This window comes from Triticum dicoccoides, chromosome 6A (assembly GCF_002162155.2).
Source record: "Triticum dicoccoides isolate Atlit2015 ecotype Zavitan chromosome 6A, WEW_v2.0, whole genome shotgun sequence".
NCBI lineage: Eukaryota > Viridiplantae > Streptophyta > Magnoliopsida > Poales > Poaceae > Triticum > Triticum dicoccoides.
Genome location: NC_041390.1, coordinates 335,408,661 through 335,429,889, shown reverse-complemented (window position 1 = coordinate 335,429,889; position 21,229 = coordinate 335,408,661). Strand labels below are relative to the sequence as shown.

Genomic DNA, 21,229 nt, shown 5'->3' with positions numbered 1-21,229 from the left:
CAAGGCCCCATTTGAAATTCTCTATGGCAGGAAGTGTCGTACTCCTCTTAACTGGTCAGAGACTGGTGAACGTCAACTTCTTGGCAACGACTTGATCACAGAGGCAGAAGAGATGTGCAAAGTCATTCGTGATAACCTCAAAGCAGTGCAATCGCGCCAGGAGAGCTACTACGATAGCAAACATCGTGATTTGGCTTTCGAGATCAGAGACCATGTTTACCTCTGCGTCTCTCCAATGAAAGGTACTCGTCGCTTTGGTATCAAAGGGAAGCTTGCCACTAGATACGTGGGTCCTTTCAAGATCGTCAACAAGAGAGGCGATCTCGCCTATCAACTTGAGCTTCCCTCCAACTTTGCAAATGTGCACGACGTGTTCCACGTGTCTCAACTCCGCAAGTGCTTCAAGACCCCTGACCGCACCATCAACTTTGAAGACATTGATCTCCAAGAATACCTTTCTTATTGTGAGCACCCCGTTGCTATCCTTGAAGAAACTGAGCGCAAGACTCGCAACAAGTCAATCAAATTCCTCAAAGTCAAGTGGTCACATCATTCCGATCGTGAAGCCACCTGGGAACGCGAGGATCACCTCCGTTCTGAGTACCCGGAGTTTTTCCAGCCCTAGATCCCGGGACGAGATCCTTCCATAGTGGTAGAGTGTTGTAACACCCCAGATGTAATTTACATTATATGTATCCCAACTCTTGTCATTTCCGGCACCAAGTTATGTGATTTCCTCGTTGTCGGGTTTTTGTCTCCGTGTGTTGTTGTCTTTGTCATGCATCTCATATCATGTCATCATGTGCATTACATTTGCATACGTGTTCGTCTCATGCATCCGAGCATTTTCCCCGTTGTCAGTTTTGCATTCCGGCGCTCCTATCTCCTCCGGTGGTCCTTTCTACCTCTTCTCGTGTGCGGGTGTTAAAAGTTTTTGGATTGGTCTGATACTTGTCATGCGGCCTTGGTTTACTACCAGTAGACTGTCTGTCAAGTTTCGTGCCATTTGGACTTCGTTTGATACTCCAATGGGTAACCGAGGGACCGATAAGGCCTCGCGTGTGTTGCAGCCCAACACTTCTCCAAACTAGCCCAAAACCCACGTAAACCCTCTCCATCATCTAGAGCGTTCGATCACGATCACATGGCCGAAAACCGCACCTCATTTGGAGCTCCCTAGCTCCCTCTACCCCTATATATAGACCCCTCCTCAAAAATCCCGGATCCCCTCCTTCCAAACCCTAGAAAATCACCTCGCGCGCCATCGGACATGTTCGGCCGCAACCGGACATGTCCGCCGCCTCCGCCGACCAACCCGGAGCTGCCACCTGTTCCGGGGAGACCACATCACCGCCTCGCCCGCGCCGGCCCGCCCGGGCCCAGGCGGCCCCCCCTGGCCCGAGCCGCCGCCACCCGAGGCCCTCGCCTCCCCGCGCCCGCGCCCGATCCCCGCCGCCATCGCCTTCGTCGCCGGCACCGCCCCGCGACCGTCTGCGCCCGCCACCGTCACTGGAAGTCGGCCGCCGCTTGCTGCCGTCGTCCACCGCCGACTTGGCGACCGGAGCCGCTCATCGCCGTGCCGCGCCGAACGCCGCGCCGCCCCGCGGGTCCCCAGCCTCCCCGCGCCCGACCCTCGCCGGCCGCTGTCTTCTTCGTCTAATCCGGCGAGAGCTCTGGCGAGCTCAGATCCGGCCTCGGTTCACGCGCCGCGAGGAATCCTAGATCTAGCGATTGACTTTTTCCCTCTCCTCTCGTTAATTTTTGCATACTTCGACATGCCATAACTCTGCATCCATATATCCAATTCGTGCGTGTAGCATATCAAAATGTTCGCCTCGACGAGTACATCATTTCAACTCGTTGCATCATTTTCATTTGAGCTCATCTTGATTCTCGAAATTCTGTTGGAAGGGGGCTATGTGATGAATTTGTCAGATCTGTTTCAGTAAATGGCCTTTTGTCATTTTTGCCATGATTAATGTGTGCATGCTACGATCCTGAGCTCTACATGTGTTTTGTTAATGCTATTCAATCTTTACAGGGTGTATGCCATGTATTTTTGTGACCTTTGTGGTGACTAGCACAAGCATGTTAAGTAGCTTACTCGGTGATGCTGATTTCAGGGACTTAGAATTTCACTAAGTCCTTGTCCTGATATTGTTTTTATGCCATATGTTCATGTTGTTTCCTAGTGATCCGTGCCTCTTTTGAGGATGATAAGTAAGGATGTTTTGTTAATATTGTGGTGCTCTATCTATCCATGTCTTTGTTTGCAATTATGGAGCATCCTATCTTGAGTCAATCGAGCTCTACTTTTGCTATAAAATGATCCTGGCAGATTGTTGACATGTTCAACGATTTTGCCGAGGATGTTGCTATTGATATGTGCATGCTATGTTGTTGTTCTTGCCATGTCTAGCTTCTATGACATGTCCTCTTCATGGGTGTATGCTTAGTTTGTCATGCCATGCTCTGTAGCGAGTGCATCGAGCTCGTAAACATGCCTACTCGTTAACTGTTTTGCATGCTCTAGTTTTTCATTAAGTCTGTATCTGTTTGTGTTTTTGCTATGTTCACATGTTTGCAATTGTATTTTCTGATCACTTTTGGCTCAAGGTCACTAAGGGACTTTTGTTATGTGCTTTGAGTAGCTTCATGCCATGCCTTGATTTGCCATGTTAAGTTCCTGTAGCATGTAGTTTTCATGCTGTAAAGATTGCTTCCTAATGATAAATTCCAGACTTTTGCCATGTTAAGTCACTGTCTGAAACCTGTTATCATTTGCACTTTTGCCATGCTTGTTTGAACCTGTTAATGGATGAATTAGCCGTAGCTCAGTGTTCATATTTTGTCAAGCATCATGAGTGCATACCTGCCATGTATTTTTTTGTCATGTTTGAGTGTTGTAGCATATTTAGCTTGGTGCATTTAGATGGCTACTTGCTGATTATCGCAAACCGGTGCCATAATTGTTTTGCTTGCCATTTCCAAACCGTGCATCCGATTCCGGTGATCTTTATATCGATTTCAACCGAAAAAACTCCCCTTTCTAGTGGCACTCTTGGATTTCCAAGTTGAGGCCAGGGTCAATCATTCCTTTGCAAATCATGCATATGGATCACATACCGCATCCCGCATATCATACCATGTTTGCATCATGTTGCTTGAGAATTGCACATGGTTGATTGTGTTCCTTTTGCTTGTTGTTCTTGTTTGGGTAGAGCTGGGAGACGAGTTCGTGAACAAGGAGCCCGTTGAGTTTGCTTATGAGGATCAAGGCAACTCTGAGTACTTTGCAGGCAAGATGACCATACCCTCGAAATCACCTCTATCTTTGCTTGCTAGATGCTCGCTCTTTTGCTATGCCTATGCTACGATACCTACCACTTGCTTATCATGCCTCCCATATTTCCATGTCAAATCTCTAACCCACCATGTGCTAGCAAACCGATGTTTGGCTATGTTACCGCTTTGCTCAGCCCCTCTTATAGAGTTGCTAGTTGTAGGTGAAGTTTGGAGATCGTTCCTTGTTGGAACATGTTTATGTTGGGATATCACAATATTATCTTGTTTATGTTAATGCACCTATATACTTGGTAAAGGGTGGAAGGCTCGGCCTTATGCCTGGTTTTTTTGTTCCACTCTTGCCGCCCTAGTTTCCGTCATTTCGGTGTTATATTCCCGGATTTTGCGTTCCTTACACGGTTGGGTCATAATGGGAACCCCTTGACAGTTCACTTTGAATAAAACTCCTCCAGCAATGCCCAACCTTGGTTTTACCATTTGCCACCTAGCCTCTTTTTCCCTTGGGTTTCCGGAGCCCAAGGGTCATCTTTATTTAACCCCCCCCCCCGGGCCAGTGCTCCTCTGAGTGTTGGTCCACCTCGTCAGCCGCCGGTGGCCACCAAGGGCAACTCTGGGCTGGCCTACCGGAAGTTTGGATAATCTGAGTGTGCCCTGAGAACGAGATATGTGCAACTCCTGTCGGGATTTGTCGGCACATTGGGGCGGTGTTGCTGGACTTGTTTTACCATTGTCGAGGATGTCTTGTAACCGGGATCCCGAGTCTGATCGGATTGTCTTGGGAGAAGGAATATCGTGCCCGCGGTTATGGGAAGATGGGAATTTGTTAATGTCCGGTTGTAGATAACATGAAACTTAACTTAATTAAAATACACCAACCGCGTGTGTAACCGTGATGGTCTCTTCTCGGCGGAGTCCGAGAAGTGAACACGGTGTTGGAGTGATGCTTGACGTAGGTTGTTCTAGGATCACTTCTTGATCATAGTTGTTCGACCGTGCTTTTGCCTTCTCTTCTCGCTCTCTTTTGCGAATAGGTTAGCCACCATATATGTTAGTCTCTTGCTGCAGCTCCACATCATACCTTGCCTTACCTATAAGCTTAAATAGTCTTGATCGCGAGGGTGCGAGATTGCTGAGTCCCTGCAACTCATAGATTCCTTCCTAAACCAGATGCAGGAACCGATGATACCGCTCCAGACGATGCACTTGAGCTCAAGTGGGAGTTCGATGAAGACTCTCCTCGTTACTATGTGTCTTTCCCAGATGATCAGTAGTGGTGCCCAGTTGGGGCGATCGGGGACTTTGTCGCATTTGGGGTTTGATCTTTATTTTGGTACCGTAGTCGGACCATGAGTGTATTGGATGAATGTAATGTTATTCATGTATTTGTGTGACATGGCGAGTGTAAGCCAACTATGTATCTTTCCCCCTTTATTTATTTACATGGGTTGTTGTGAAGATTACCTCACTTGCAATAATGCTTTCAATGCGGTTATCCCTCTAAGTCGTGCTTTGACACGTAGGAGATATAGCCGCATCGAGGGCGTTACACCATGTCATAGATCCCAAAGGAGAATTCTATTACCCACTGTAATGCTGATGTATACTATGCAACCTTATTCTTGTAGACGTTATTGGGCCTCCAAGTCCAGAGGTTTGTAGAACAGTAGCAAATTTCCCTCAAGTGCATGACCTACGGTTTATCAATCCGTGGGAGGCGTAGGATGAAGATGGTCTCTCTCAAACAACCCTGCAACCAAATAGCAAAGAGTATCTTGTGTCCCCAACACACCCAATACAATGGTAAATTGTATATGTGCACTAGTTCGGCGAAGAGATGGTGATACAAGTGCAATATGGATGGTAGACATAGGTTTTGTAATATGAAAATATACAAACAGGAAGGTAACTAATGATAAAAGTGAGCACAAACGGTATTGCAATGCTTCGAAACAAGGCCTAGGGTTCATACTTTAACTAATGAAAGTTCTCTCAACAATAATAACATATTTGGATCATATAACAATCCATCAACATGCAACAAAGAGTCACTCCAAAGTCACTAATAGCAGAGAACAAACGAAGAGATTATTGTAGGGTACGAAACCACCTCAAAGTTATTCTTTCTGATCGATCTATTGAAGAGTCCGTAGTAAAATAACACGAAGCTATTCTTTCCGTTCAATCTATCCTAGAGTTCGGACTAGAATAATACCTTAAGACACAAATCAACCAAAACCCTAATGTCACCTAGATACGCCAATGTCACCTCAAGTATCCGTGGGTATGATTATACGATATGCATCACACAATCTCACATTCATCTATTCATCCAATACAAAGAACTTCAAAGAGTGCCCCAAAGTTTCTACCAGAGAGTCAAGATGAAAAAGTGTGCCAACCCCTATGCATAAGTTCACGAGGTCACGGAACTCGCAAGTTGATCACCAAAACGTACATCAAGTGGATCATGTGAATATCCCATTGTCAACACAGATAAGCACATGCAAGACATACATCAAGTGTTCTCAAATCCTTAAAGACTCAATCCGATAAGATAACTTCAAAGGGAAAACTCAATCCATTACAAGAGAGTAGAGGGGGAGAAACATCATAAGATCCAACTATAATAGCAAAGCTCGCGATACATCAAGATCGTGCCGAATCAAGAACACGAGAGAGAGAGAGAGATCAAACACATAGCTACTGTTACATACCCTCAACCTTGAGGGTGAACTACTCCCTCCTCGTCATGGAGAGCGTCGGGATGATGAAGATGGCCACCGGAGTGGGATTCCCCCCTCCGGCAGGGTGCTGGAACGGGTCTAGATTGGTTTTCGGTCACTTTGGATGCTTGCGGCAACAGAACTCCCAATCTATGTTATTTTCTAGAGGTTTCAATATTTATCGTAATTTTTGGCATCGGGAACAAGTCAGGGAGGTGCCTGAGTCGTCCACGACATAGGGCGGCGCGCCCGGGGGGTAGGGCGCGCCTCCCACCCTCGTGGACGGCCCGGGACTCTTCTGGCCCAACTCTTTTACTCTGGGGGCTTCTTTTGGTTCGTAAAAAATATCAAAAATTGGCACATCAATTGGACTCCGTTTGGTGTTCCTTTTCTGTAAAACTCAAAAACAAGGAAAAAAGTAGAAACTGGCACTGGGCTCTAGGTTAATAGGTTAGTCCCAAAAATCATATAAAATATCATATAAATGCATAAAAAACATCGTAGATGAATAATATAATAGCATGGAACAATAAAAAATTATAGATACGTTGGAGACGTATCAAATGCCTCCATACGTAATGATCCATAGATTGTAGGAGAAATTGTATATGCCAAACTGTATATATATAGATATATACATGTGTATGTGTGAATGGTCCTGCAAGACATTCAATGATATATATATATGTATATATATATAATATATATATAGGACAGGACTATTTTGTTACTAGTAACAGAATAATATTCTGTTACTCCAGCATCCTATAGAGAACGAGATGAATTTTCTTCAAACCAGTACGCCCGTGCGAAAAAAATTCAAATCACCCACTCACAACCAGCTCTTTCCACTCGTCGTCCTTCCCCTCAGCCCCGCGCGCCACCGACAAACCTCCACCCCGCGCGCCCCCTGGCCAGCCTCCACCCCGCACGCCACCGGTGAACGTCCATCCCGCGCTCCCACCAGCCACCCTTCACCCCGCGCGCCGCCGTCCAACCTCCATCCCGCGCTCCCGCAAGCCACTCTCCACCCCGCGCGCCCGCCGGCCAACCTCCACCCCCCACGCCCCTGGCTACCCTCCACCCGGCGCGCCCGCCAGCCATCCTCCATCTTGCGCGCCCTCGGCCACCCTCCATCTCATGTTCCCGCCAGCCTTCCTCTAGTCGCGCCACCCACCGGCCACCAACATCGCCCATCGCCTGCCTCCGTCGTGTACGGGACTGGATATGCCCCCCGGCACCTCTTCCTCCCCCTGCCCCCACACATGGAAGCTAGTGGCTGGTGCCATTCGATGCTGCTTTGCTCCATCAACTTCAACCACCGGTTCATGAGGTGCACGCCATGTGTTTGCTAAATTGACTCAGTGCAGTGGAGCACCATTTTTACTTTGTTTCATGTTCATTTGTAGGTAGCTTGTTCTTGCCAAATGTTGTAGCTTAGATGACTTCAGAATGTTTATCGTCCTATCATCACATAAGTCCATGTATTACTACCATGGGCGTTCAAAGAAATTCCTGTAACACGCGCCATGCCCCGGCCCCATGTTCCAAGGTTGCCCTCCACAGCCTCAGCACGTAGGTCGTTCACCTCCGCAACTGAGGTCGTTCACCTCCGCCATCGATGTCCATTCAACACCACAAGGAGAACCCCGTGTGTCAACACCCCTGTCAACCCCGTGCGACTTTGTTCTCTCAGCTTCAAAGAGGGTCAGTTCAGAACTTTGAACGCCCAGTGGTTCAGTTCAGAACTTGGCTGGTGATACATTTGGTTTCTTTTCTACAGCTCACACAACCCAAATAATAGTTGACCATTTGATAAATTTTGGGTTCAGCTTCACACTATGCAGGAGTGCATATTCTTCTCCTTGTAAGTTCTAATAATAGATGGGTGGTTTTGCTAATCAGTTCAAGCTCAAATAACAAAATTCCTTGCTGGATTGCATCGTTCTTATCTATTGTTTTCTTTGCTCAATTGATATTAGCCACTGTAAGTCCTTTTCTCCAGCCATGATGGAGACCCATTCAAATTAGTTGTTCTATGTGTACACATTCAGATATACTAGTTGATCTGCTGAAAGATACGATATGTGTACTTCTGATAATCTCAAACATGTTTTACTCAACTTTAGAAAACATGTAATATTGTTGTGCTGCTTTGCAGTGTCTCCAGCAATCCTACTTCTCCATGACGACAAGGACGACGTCACCATGCGTGCACACTCTCCTTTCTTTCTACTTCCGAGACGGTGAGGAGCTCTAGCAGGTGGCCGCCGGTGGGATCCGTAGGTCAGTCACCGTCTTCCACCTCCCCTACTCTCCTCTTAAGTAGGAGCAACACCATTAGGAGCTCGAAGTAAAATGAGGACGGCTGCAACGATGCACCGTGCAGTTCGCCCGCTCCTGTCCGATAAGTTCCCACCGTGCATTTTTCTGTGTGTAGAAATTCGGCTAATCTAGTTCGCGAATTTGGTCTACTTGTTGTAAATCTGTCAGTTCAAGACAAGTGTCTTCTGATCCTAGAAATTAGGTCCTTTGTGAATATTGCTTGTTTCAGAAAGAAATAGACTTTGTAATTGCATCACATGGTGTACTGATCAACATAAACATGGTGTACTAATCAACATAAACATGGTGTACTGGACAAAACATACACATTCTATCTATTTAGCCATGAGTAACACTTAAAAAAGTTTGATATGCACACCAAAAAATTGAGTCTTTGATACAGGAATACACACACCTAATGCCACTGTAGATAGATAGATGGCCACCCCTACCTGATGTGTTTAATTCAAAGTTCCAAACCCAATGTAAACTGCTCCTGCTGCTTAACAAAAAAAATCACTTATTTGGACTGAGGAATATTACTTATTGCCATGATCTATTGAAGCCAAGATCCGCTGCAGCATTCAGATCCCTTCAATTCACTTCTATCTCCCTTGATAAGTTCAGTGTGTGTAATGGAAAAAACAAAAACATAATAGTTCAGTTCACTTCAACCAGTTGATATTGGATTATATTGGTTGATTGCAAAATACTTTGTTGTTTACCCATCGCCGTGGCCCTGCTCCCTAACCAACACCACCAGCCAACAACATGGCCCTGCGCCCTGACCATCGCCACGACCCCTCCTTCTTGCGCTGCCGCCTCATGCACTCACCACGCCGTGTGTGGCATCCTCTCGGCGAAGCGCCCGTGCTGTGTCGCGGGCGAATTTTCTGGTGTCACTCTCCGCCGCCTTAGCGCACAGGCAGTTCACCTCCGCCACCCCATGCCACACACCACTACGAAGAGAGCCCATTCAACTACGTGATAGAAAATTTTTGTACCAGACTTAGTATTAGTTCTCTGTGTAATCTATCGACAGTCCATGAAAAATCACATAAATAGTTGGTGTGTGTGCAGAAATATCGTCAATCCAAGTTTCAAAATTATGTAAGTTTAGATATATCACCTAAATAAGTAATGATTTGCAGCGAGTTTCTTCAACATTCTGCATAGTTTAGACATATCACCTAAAGTATCGTCAGTGCAAGTTTGAAATTCCGTAAGGTTAGATATATCGTAAAGAAAAATTGATGAGTCACTGTCTGCTTTATATTCATGTTCTCTATAGCACATGTAGCAGTGGGACTGACTAGGAGTGATCCCTGAACCATTTGATTAAATGCCATGGTTTCCAACTATGGTAATGCTACTAGAAAGTGTTAGAGGCCATGAAGCCTCTTGGCTTCTCCAATAAGCAGGTTTGGCTAGTCCTGAAGCGCCTCCTGAAGTTTCTGAGTATGCGATGCGTCAATGGACGCATCCTAGGCGGCCATGCACGACGTGTTTTGTCCTGCACCCAAAACCTTTGGAGGCGATGTGTTGCCCTTAGTACTTTCTTAACAAATCCAGCAGTGTTGGTTCATAGAGAACTTGAAATTACCTATCTGCCATGGGGATTTACTGCCCTCGGTACTCTCTCAACAAATCTAGCAGTGCAGGTTCTCTGGTGCACTAAGTATTTTTGGCGGCGATGCCTGCTTATATATTTCTGCTTTCATGTATTAAACTTTACAGTCTGGTACTATTTCATGATAATATGTGAACTAAAAGAAAGGTTCAACTATTTGTTATTTTAGCTGAGTTTAATTTCATTTTTTTGTTTAGTTCAAATTCGTATTCTACTTCAGTTCCATTTCTAAAATTTTGTTTAGTGTTCTACATACCCAAGACTAGAACTCTTGGATGATTACATTAGATGAGTTAATTAATTAACTATGTTTTCCAACCTCAGGTGCAACCTTGCCAGCAGCATGTTGGCGGTTCCTCTATTTCTCGTGTTGCTGCTCCAAGCCGCAACACCTCATGTCGTCATCATCTCTACAGGGCCACCGCTCCAACCTGTCCCCTATCGCAGCCCCACCACTCGTTGCCGATGCACTCCAACCCGAGGACCTCCAAGATGGAGGTCGCCTCGCAGCCTAGCGACGAGGTAACTCATCTTCCTTGTGCGTCCTTAGCCCACTGTGCACCCTGCTGCCCTAGACCTCCTTCCTCACAGGCATTCTACCCCAACTTTTATTTTTATTTTCAGTTTAACTTGTGTGTTCTTTTCAGTGCATTATGCTTTAAATGTGCAGAGTCCTGAGGCAAAATGATACAATTTAGTTTGCTTTACCACAAGGGCATTGCTGAAACTTAACTTCTGTCTAAACCTATAACCATCCATTTCGACAATAGATGCTACTTTACTTTGCATGGATCCTGAATAAACAACATAGGGATGGCTAAACTTATTTGCTTAGTCATCCCTGGTGCCCTTGTTGAATAAACACCACCAGGAATACAAAGCAAATAGCTTCTGTCTAAACTTATTTGCTCTAGTCGTGATTCCCTCCAGTGACGCCGGCTCCTCTACCCCCATTGCAGTGCTCTGGACGTCATCCTGGAATAGCAAGGATGACTTGGTAGTCACTAGGATTCCCTGCAGTGGCCAAATCGCGCTGCTCGTGATCTCCGCCTCCATCAGCTCCACCTCGCCAGAGCAATCAGTCCAGAGGAGGAGGTGTAGCCGCTCCACCTGATCTCTGACGTCTTATTCCACCTCCAAAAAAAATTCTTTTTGATTTCTATTCTTCGTCACAGGTTCACTTCTATTACCTCGGTGCAAAAAGTGCCAAAAAGATCAGTTCGGACTTACTAAATGTCCATATTGTACATAGTATTTGCATAGTCTTAAATTTCTGGAAAACAAGCTTCCATACAAAGAAGGTTCAGTACAAGAAAAATGGGCCAGTCGGTTCATCCATATGCAAACCCTCGTAACAAAACATACCCCTAGAGTTCCTTCCATGATGCATCGACCTCCTACTCAGCCAACGATTCTTGCCATCCACCACGCCATTAGGAACACGATTGGTGAGAAACACCTTCGTGCTCCTCCTCTCCTACTCTTCAGTTCACATACTGCCATCCATGAAGGCCATTTTTCTTGTAATCTAGATTTTGATCCAACTAAAAGTTCAGGAGTTCTTCGGGGGACTTCTCATAGATGCAAAAAAGAGACATAGAGAGAGAGATGCAAAAAAGAGACATAGAGAGAGAGATGCAAAAAAGAGACATAGAGAGAGAGGCTACTACAATTTACTTGGGGGATGATTTGTTGTGCAGGATGGGTGCCTAGTCTGGCAAGGGTTTTCAAGTATAACATGTGTGATAGTGGCAATTTTCAAAAACTTTAGTAGTTCAAATATATAAGAAAACATAAGTCGACTCTGTAAAAACAACAGTAGACGCAGAAAGTTCAGTTTTGCTATATACAATTAGTAATGCGGATGTGTTCCTTTGTGGTTCAAATTTCGGCAGTAAACTATGCAAACAATTTAAAAGTACTCAAGTCCAACTTGCAAACCAGTAGTAGTCCTATACTGCAACATGCATCAAATTCAAAAAATAGAAAACTTGACTTGAAGCAAATTCGTACCTGGTTGTTTATTTCGTACCTCATCGTTTCTAATATAAGCCAACGCATCTATTCTAATCTAGTTTTTTATTTTGTAGCTCACTTTTTCTAATATAATGTTAAAAGTCAACTAGATGAAAAATTCTATGTGTTAGCAATCAGTACTAGTGCTCATCAGTATGGAAAGTAGCAGTACTGATCAGTATGACTTACACAAATACTAGTACTGATTAGTACTTTCTTAATGTTAAAGATGAGCAGTAAAAGATACAAGTTGCAGTTCCAGGGCAACCTTTCTTGGATCGTTTTCAGGTTCAGGTCATAAATGTTTGGTATTCTTATATAATTGCATCAGTTCAGACTCACGGATACAATAAGTTGAGGGAAAACCCATACAAAAGTTCAAAGTTGAGAAACAGGGGTTCTTTGTTTCAATGTTCGCTAGTGTATGCAGATTGGTTTGCATGCATTTCATAGTTGGATGGCTACTGATCTCTATAAAACCTTGGAAGCAGTGCTTGCATTACTAGTACAACCATACTAGGTAAAACTGAATGTACATAGCCAGTTCAATAACATCATCTCCTTGTGCAAAAAAGTAGTTAAAAAGGTCAAACTGACATCTGCTTTAGATTTTGGCACAAAAAATATTTATATGTATTTGTATTTTTCATGTTGAATTATTTGAAGTAAAACAAAAATAGCTCACTTTTGTGACTTTCATCATTTGAAAATTTACATACCTGCAGTTCAAGGACGGACACCCCAGGTTCTCAAGCAGCAAAGTTATCGCACAAAGTTGAACCTGCTGCTGCACCATCTTCACCATGTCAAACTTGCAGCAGCCAGGGGATCCACAATCATTGGGAGCTATCCAAGTCGAGCTATCACCACAGTCCAAGTGTTACTGCGACCACCATCTTCACCCAGCGCTGCACCCATTAAGCACCCACACAGTGAGAATGGCGTCTCATTTTTCTTTGAACATTTTCTTTCTGATTCTTGCTCGCTGATGGACCAACTACTATGGCTAGGGTTCTTCGCGCGCTAGCGCCGCTGCCGGCCCCGTACAACTAAGTCCTTGGCCCACTGCACGCCCTGCTGCCCTCAACCTCCCTCTCACAGGCATGCTGCCCCAACTTCCATTTTGATTCTTAGTTCAAGTTGTGTGTTCTTATCTTTGCATTGTGCTTTAAATGTGCAAAATCTTGAGGAAATACTGCAATATTATGTGTGCAATAAAGGTAATTAAGTGCCTTTAGAAATTCTGACAGTCCATCCCAGACTAAGCAAATAATACATGCTAGTGTTGATTTTTAAGAGAATTTAGTATTAGTTGATCAACATTTTGATGCTTTTTCACCATGTCTGCACTTCATTATAGTTAAGCATTGATCCATTTCTCAGCTGCAAGTAAATAATGATCTTGCACTTCACTATAATGCCCTCCCCCTCTGTTTCTCTTCCTCTCTAAATCCCCTTTCTATAACTAATTTATTTTCTCCCTGAATACAGCATGAGGGAGGCTAGAGCGACTGCAGATCGGTGACAAGAGCCACTTCAGTTCTGTTGTTCGTGTATTGGAAGTACGTATCCTCTATCCGGGCAGGAGATAGAGGTAATTTCTCCCCTAATGCAACCTATTTTGTAAGTAGCCTGAGACCCATCATGTCCTATATACAGATTCAGAGTTTAACACATCAATGGAAGTTTGTTCTAAAAACTGAAATTGTTCTGGATGTACTGATAGATTAGTTGTTAATTATTGCAGTGTTTCGTTCTTGCAGAATAAAAATAATATGTATGGCTTACTTCTTGGCCCAGCTGAGAGAACCCTCATGTTGGAAAGTATGAAGAAGTTTCGAAGCAATTCCTAGTGTCTTTTGAAGCATTCATGGTTAAAAGCAACGGCAATCTCCTCCGTTCAAGTTGAGCACTGGTCATCATCCAAGTTGAGCGCTAGATGTCGTCCAAGTTCAAAGAGGGTTGTATGCAAGTACAGAAGTTTGTTTTAGTGAGAAAAATTGCGGGTTTTTGGACAATATTATGTATGTTTGATTTGCTCAACCTTAGAACTTGGAGATATCCACTCTATTTTTCTATGATGAAGGCACACATGAGATCATGTGCAATGGTTGTCCCCCTATTTTGTTTCTTCAAATGTGTATTTTGTTTCTTATAATGTGTTGTTCCCCTGTTCGATGAGGTAAAACAAAGAAAAATAGTGAAAATATCATTCAAGACTTGTCCGGTAGAAAGTGTGGAGAAGAAAACAGAAGTTTTTAAAACAAGGGAATGGTAAAAATATAAGTCCGTTCAACTATATAAACCATGCAGGTATGATGGCGACGACGTCGTCAGTAAGGATGAGAAGGAAAATTTAAAACTAAAACAAAAAGAGCTCTGAGTGATTATTTTTTGAGAAGTACAAACTCTCTAGTACCATAATTTTGAATATTATTGTGCAAAAGGTACAAAAAATGAATGCCCAGAAGAAAAGAACACTTACTGATAGAAAAATAGCTTGTGAAAGTTTAGAGCATAAAAAGGTCAAGCAGAAAGAATGAAGTGCAGAACTTTGATGCAAAAGAAAAATTAGAAGTTAAAAAAGAAAACACATAAAATATTTTATTTTATAGTTAGTACAAAGTTGAGACACTTATTTTGGGACCGAGGGAGTATAAAGCAGTTTTGAAGTAATTCCCAGTGTCTTTAGAAACATTCATGGTTAAAAAGCAACGACAAAGTCTTCTGTTCGAGTTGAGCACTTGTCATCGTCCAAGTTGAGCAGTAGGTGCCGTCCAGGTTCAAAGAGGGTCGTATGCAAGTACATAAGTTTGTTTTAGTGAGAAAATGCGGGGTTTTGACAATATTCTGTATGATTCATTTATTCAACCTTAGAACTTCGCGATATTCAGTCTATTTTCTATGATGAAGGCACACATGAAGTCTTGTGCAATGGTTACCCCCCTAGTGCTTCAAATATTTGTATTTTGTCCACAGGATCAATACAATGAAATGACAGTATCAGTAAATGCTCGAATTCATCAGTTCAACAATACTAACACAATGGCGTGATGAACTGCTAAAAAGAATAATATCCCCCTCATAAAAATACAATCAGCCCCTAGGAACAGAGGGTCCATGACATGCTGTCCATGCCGAGGGTGAACTTCACAAAAAAAATCATAACAAAAACATCGCTAGCTAGTGACAGGCAGACAAGAAAGAGGTCAGAGACAACGAACTGTACCTTTTCTGAAGGAAGCTTGCTCAAACTCAGCCTTCTCGTTGTTAAATCTTCCACTGTATTATAGGCAATTCTCAGCTTCTTTTTTTAACCGGAAAATTCATTCTATTACCAAACCCGCCCAGCGATCTCGCTGGCGACCAGCACCGAAACACAGTCTGGAGCCTGCTTGATCCACGAAAGATTAGCAGCTCTTGCCCTGAAGCCAAACACGACTAGTTCATGGGCCGCCTTATTACAGTCACTTTTACAAAAATTGAAACTAAATGACTCAAAGTTTGCATGACATACACTACACGTCTCGTGTAACAAGACGCCAATCGTGGCCCGGTCGTAATCATCAAAGTTCAGAGCTTGGACAAGGACTTTGGAGTTAGATTCGGGTACCACTCTGTGTAGGCCAAATTCATCACTCGCTTCTGCTGCCCTCGAACCTGTCATCGTCTCGGCATGCAGAGGTCCCAAGATGTGCTGCATATATCTGTCTGGCCGTCAAGAAATAACCTTGATCTGAACGAAAAACACACCCCCAGGCTCCCTGTCCAGTATCCGCATAAAAGGCAACATCAAAGTTAACTTTGACAAAGTCAGCAGGCGCCCGCTGCCAAATTTCCTTTAACTGATTAGTGGCTTGCTTGGGCTGAACAAGAGCCTTCCTAAAGTCCTGAATATGCTGACGGAAATTGGTAGCACATCGCACTTGCACCTAGACATACATTGACAAATACTCAGAGAATACCACAAAACTATGGACAGTGGAGGTAGAGAGCAAAAGGGCGTACACTCAAACATACTGTATATCTTTACAACAAACTGCAGTTTTTCAACAATTTTTTTTAGTAACGGGGCATCCAACCGAAGCACACCAACCTTTTTTCCTACAAACATAAGTAAAATGAACCTCAGGAGCAAATCACTAGCGGATTGCATTTGCACTTCCATTTATCTTCAGAAAAAGCACAAAATAGTGAACTGCAGTAGACATGAACATCTCATCGCTATGCTTGCAGGAGGCCGTTGGGGGAGAACGGTTGGTGGCGCCGGGTGGACAGGGTCGTTGGCGCCGCACGGGCTAAGGAACGGCCAGAACAGAGCTCCGCCGGCCACCCGTCCACATGCTCTGTATCGGGAGGCTCCGAGATCACGTGCCTGACCAGAACGGAGCTCCGCCGGCCACACGGCCACGGGTTCAGAATCGAGAGGCTCCGCGGTCGCGCGCCCGCCAGAACGGAGCTCCACCGGCCACCCGGCCATGGGCTTGAAATCAGGAACCGGGGCCAGCTGCTCCACTCACTCGAGAGAGGCGGGGAGGAGGGAGAGGGGGGAGGGGGGCGTACGAGCATGAAGTCATTCGAGTAGCCAGGGATCTTAGGCGCGTCGATGTCCTGCGACATCGCCGCTGGCGGCCGCCCCTGCGAGCGCCGCCACCATTGCCTATCGCCGCACCTAGGATGGGGTCGGGGTTGCCGGCAGGGAGGCTGGTGGGTGGAGGGATTGGCCGCGAGAAGCTCCATCGATGGCTGGAGTGGCCGACGGAACGTGGAGAGAGCGGAGGGAGATCTTATTTACCCTTTTAATAAAACCATCAGTTCAACGTAATGACGTCAACACTACAACAGCTCGAATTCATCAGTTCAACAATGGTAACAGAATAATATTCTATTACGCGAAACAGAATATATATACAGCCGGTCTATACTGATAATATTATTAGAATAACTATTCTGATAACACTTCCGCACTGCATGCTCAACGCGAGGGCACTGCACTTTTTTTAGCAAGAGCACTGCATTACATAGACTACTGAACTTCGTGTCGTAAAAAACTGTACGCAGTGTTTTTTTGGTACTGTTTTTGCTCTAGTTTTTTAATCGTTTATCGGAACAAGGCGTATGATATACCGTTGGAAAGCTATGGATTAGGCGCAATTTCGCCATGTTGAACACTTTTCGAGATTCCTCACGGTTTAAGAGCAGTTTTGAAAATGGTGCAGCCCATGACGAGTGGCAGCGAGCGTTTTTTCGTGATTTCTTCTAAACCGCTTGTCGGAACGAAGCAAATGATACACCATTGGAAATATATCGTCGAGGCGCATCTTTTTCATATCTATTATTTTCTCTAATTCGTTACGGTTTAAGAGCAGTTTCAAATTTACTAAATCGCGGAACTCTGTTTTTCAAAAAAATTAAACTTTTTGGTACTGTTTTCGCTCCGGTTTTCTAACCGTTTGTCGAAATGAGGCGTATGATACGCCGTTGGAAAGCTAAGGACGAGGCACAACTTTCATATGTTAAAATGTTTTTGAGATTCCTTATGGTTTTTAGTTAATTTTAAAAATCGTGCGGCTGACGACGAGAGGCAGCAGCCTTTTTTCAAGAAATTTTTAGAACTCGTTGGTCGAAATGATTCAATTTATACGCCGTTGGGAAGATATCGATGAGGCGCAACTTTTTCATATAGAATACTCTCTCTGATTCCTTATGATTTAGGAGCAATTTTGATTTTAACAAAATGCTGACACTCTGTTTTTCCGCGACACCAAAATCGTCGTATGTACTGCATTAGACAGAAAACCGCACATCATTGGACAGACAAGTGCACTGCATGTTTTCTTTTTTGTGGGACGTAAACTTTCTCAAACGAGGTGGAGTGCACTGCTTTCAAACTAAAAACCACACTTCATCGGACAGACAGGTGCACTGCATGATTTTTTTGTAGGACGTAAATTTTTCCAAATGAGGTAGAGTGCACTTCATGTCGATCATTGGTGAACCGCAACACTGTCGAAAAGTGAACCTCGAGACTACCGTAAACGGGCCGCGACACTACCGAAAATGAGCCGCGTGAGTTTTTTTCCAAATGAGGTAGAGTGCACTTCATGTCGATCGTTGGTGAACCGCAACACTTTCGAAAAGTGAACCTCGAGACTACCGTAAACGGGCCGCGACACTACCGAAAATGAGCCGCCTGAGTTTTTTTTGAAACTCACTATTTTTTACGTGCGTAGACCAGGCGAGTGGACCACATGGACTGAGCAAGTGAACCACATGTAATGAGAAGTGAGCTGCTTTCCGAGGTGTTTTTGTTTCGGATCACCAAGTGAACCACAAAGGAGTTTTATGGCAAACTTCATGAGAGAACAAAGTGAGCTTCAAAACATACATATCCATTCATTATTTTTAATTTTTTTTCTAACATTTTATTTTGTAGTTTCATCTAAACTACCGGGCTGAGTGTAGTGAACCGCACGCGATGACGAAGTGCACTGCAACTCCCAATGCATTTTTCTTTTTTTAACACATGAGTGCAATTTAATTTTTTGGAGAAATGAATCACATCATAAATCAAAGTGAGCTGCATGGTTTTCCTTGTTGTTTTTTTAAGTATAAAGGATTTTTGGACTACAGGACTGAGGCCAGTGAACCTCATGAACGGTTCAAGTGTACTGATTTTCTTTTTGAAAAAATTGCATAGTGAACCACACAGACTTTATAAAGCAGACCACACGGATTTTCAAAAATAAACTACAATACTTTGAAAAAATATACTTCTTCGGTTCACCGAACGCACTGCTTTTACAAAGAAAGATTTTACAAACTGAGCAATAACCCATGATGCAGTGTAACAAAATTGCATCCCTTTCTTTTCTTCTATCTCCACGTTACAATCATCACACACAAAATACAACCCACAGCACAATTTTAAATGCCCGCACGCAATGACACAATGCGGTGCCTGCCCCGCCAAACCGCACGCGCTCTCTGGACGTACTGCAAGCACAGGGTCCCTCATTTTGATAGTGAACTTCAAAAGCTTTTTCTCAATCACATCGAAATATTTAAGACAACTCCAGAGCAAAATAGGTGAATTGCCAAAAGGAAAAAAAGAAAGGAAAATATTTTAACAGCTCCTCTCAGTCCTCAATGTAAAAGCTTCAGCAGCAACCTTGTTCAATTTTTGCTTCTACTCTTCTTTGAAGCATATCAGATAGTTTATCCTAGATTATTCTGGAAATCTCTGTTACATAAAAAATGTGCAATGTTCTTATCTAGAGCACAACAAACACAAAGTGTCAGACATACTTTTTCTTTTACAAGATTGTCAAGTTTTTTCAAAATAATATTATGAGCTACTACCAGCTAGAGCAAGAGGAACACATGCAACCTAGGGGGGTCATGAAGCTGCCATAGAGTCGAGCTAAAGACAAGCATAACAACACACACACACAAGTTAAGAGCAGCATATAACGATTGCGAGGAGTAGATTCTAGAGCTATCTATTTTCCAAACTAGGGCAATCGTCTTTATCTGAATGTTGTGGTAGAGCGCTATTGTGTATGGACGCTCGCTGCACTTAGACGTGCACGGACGCTCGTCGATTGCACGCGAACGAGCCCTGAACCGCATGCAAGAGTCGCCAAAACTGCATGTCATGGTTGGCGCCCTTGCCGGAGTGCAAACGCATGAGCCTTGCACCGCATGGCGAGCGCCTCTGAGCTGCAGAATCATGGTCGATGGACCACAGGGGAAGAGATGGAGATGGCGCTCTCTCAACTGCACGCACACAAGCCCCAAACCGCATGGCGAGCATCTCCGAGCGGCACCACCATGGTTCACCTACCAATGGGAAGAGATGGTGCTCGCCGTACTGCACGCACACAACCTCCGAACGGCATCGCGAGCATCTCTGAGCTGCAGGACCACAACACCCGCATACTGTGAGGCACAATCCTTTTTATGAACTCTTCGGCCATCGAGGAGGAGCACCTCACCTCACATGGAGTGAACTGCACATGCCGCTGGTGGAGCTGCCGGACTGCTGTGTGAATGAACAAATGTGGATAAGGGGGAGAGAGCAGAGTGGTGGCCGTCGCTGCTGGCCAAACTGCCTGCAGCTGGCCGTCGCGGGAAGCCCATTGGTGGCCCTGTTGAACTGCACGAGGAAGCCAAAATCGCCGGCATCGGGCGAGGGAGCTCGCTCGCGCTCCTTGCCTCCTTCGGTGGGGTGAACTGCACCTGTTCCTTTCTGCCCCCGCCATGAGTGCGCTCCTCCGCCATCGCTCCTTTCCTCCCCAAGCGGCATGGCGAGAAGAAAGGAGAGAAGGCAGCACCCGAGCTGCACGGGGAGCGGCAACCGAGCTGCATTTGGGGGACGACGCCCTGAGCAGCTGCTGATGCAGGGGCGGAAGATGGGAGCATGGCGGTGTCTCCCGTTGCTGCGGGACACGGGGAGGTGGCAGAAATTGTCCGGGCAGCTAGGTGGGCATCGGATCTGGCTGACGGTGGCTGGATCCAACACAAGAAACCATGGTGACGGCCGAATCCAGAGCAGCAGCGGGTGGACAAGATTTCTCAAATGGCCATGGCTTCACCTACAACACGAGAGAGATGGAGTGAGGGTAAGGAGGGAAAAAAGGAGAGAAAGCAAGGCGGCACCATCCGGCGCGGCCGCGGGGCAGATCGACGAAGAGCATGGGAAGGCGGCAGCTGGAGCTCTGCTTCTAAGGCCAGCCCTCATAGCTGCTGCCATGGATCTAGAAGGTCGAGCTTCACCGTTGGAACCATTTGCCCTCATTGACCAGGATGCATGTAGATCCATGGGAGGAGGTGGCGGGTGCACGCCGGCTCTGGGGATGGTGTGATTTGTGGAAGAACCCCTGCGGTAGAAGGTGTGGAGGGGGAGGGGAGAAAGCGGGGAAGGGAGGGGCGGCACCGCTGCCGGCCGCTCCCGCGGAAGGAGGCAGGGAGGGGAGGGGCGGCGGCTCTCCCGGCCGCTGTGTGTTATTAGAATAAGACTCTTAAGGGTGTTATTAGAATAGACCCATCATATATATATATATATATATATATATATATATATATATATATATATATATTATAAGACAATAGGCTTTGGGGGGAACCGGCACAACCCTCTAGGGGTGGCCTATCATATATATATAATGAGGTGGTATACAACGTTACAATATACACATGTAAATACAATCTAACACCCTCCCTCAAT

At 45.0% G+C, this 21,229-nt stretch overlaps 1 long non-coding RNA gene across 1 annotated transcript; it reads right to left on the bottom strand.

Annotated features, from left to right (window-relative positions):
* Nucleotides 1–19,214: 19,214 nt before the first annotated feature.
* Nucleotides 19,215–20,974, bottom strand: LOC119316873. Its single transcript, XR_005153387.1, has 2 exons — nucleotides 19,998–20,974; nucleotides 19,215–19,917 (listed from the first exon to the last, which is right to left on the bottom strand). It is a non-coding gene; the product is annotated as an uncharacterized LOC119316873 (long non-coding RNA).
* Nucleotides 20,975–21,229: the final 255 nt, after the last annotated feature.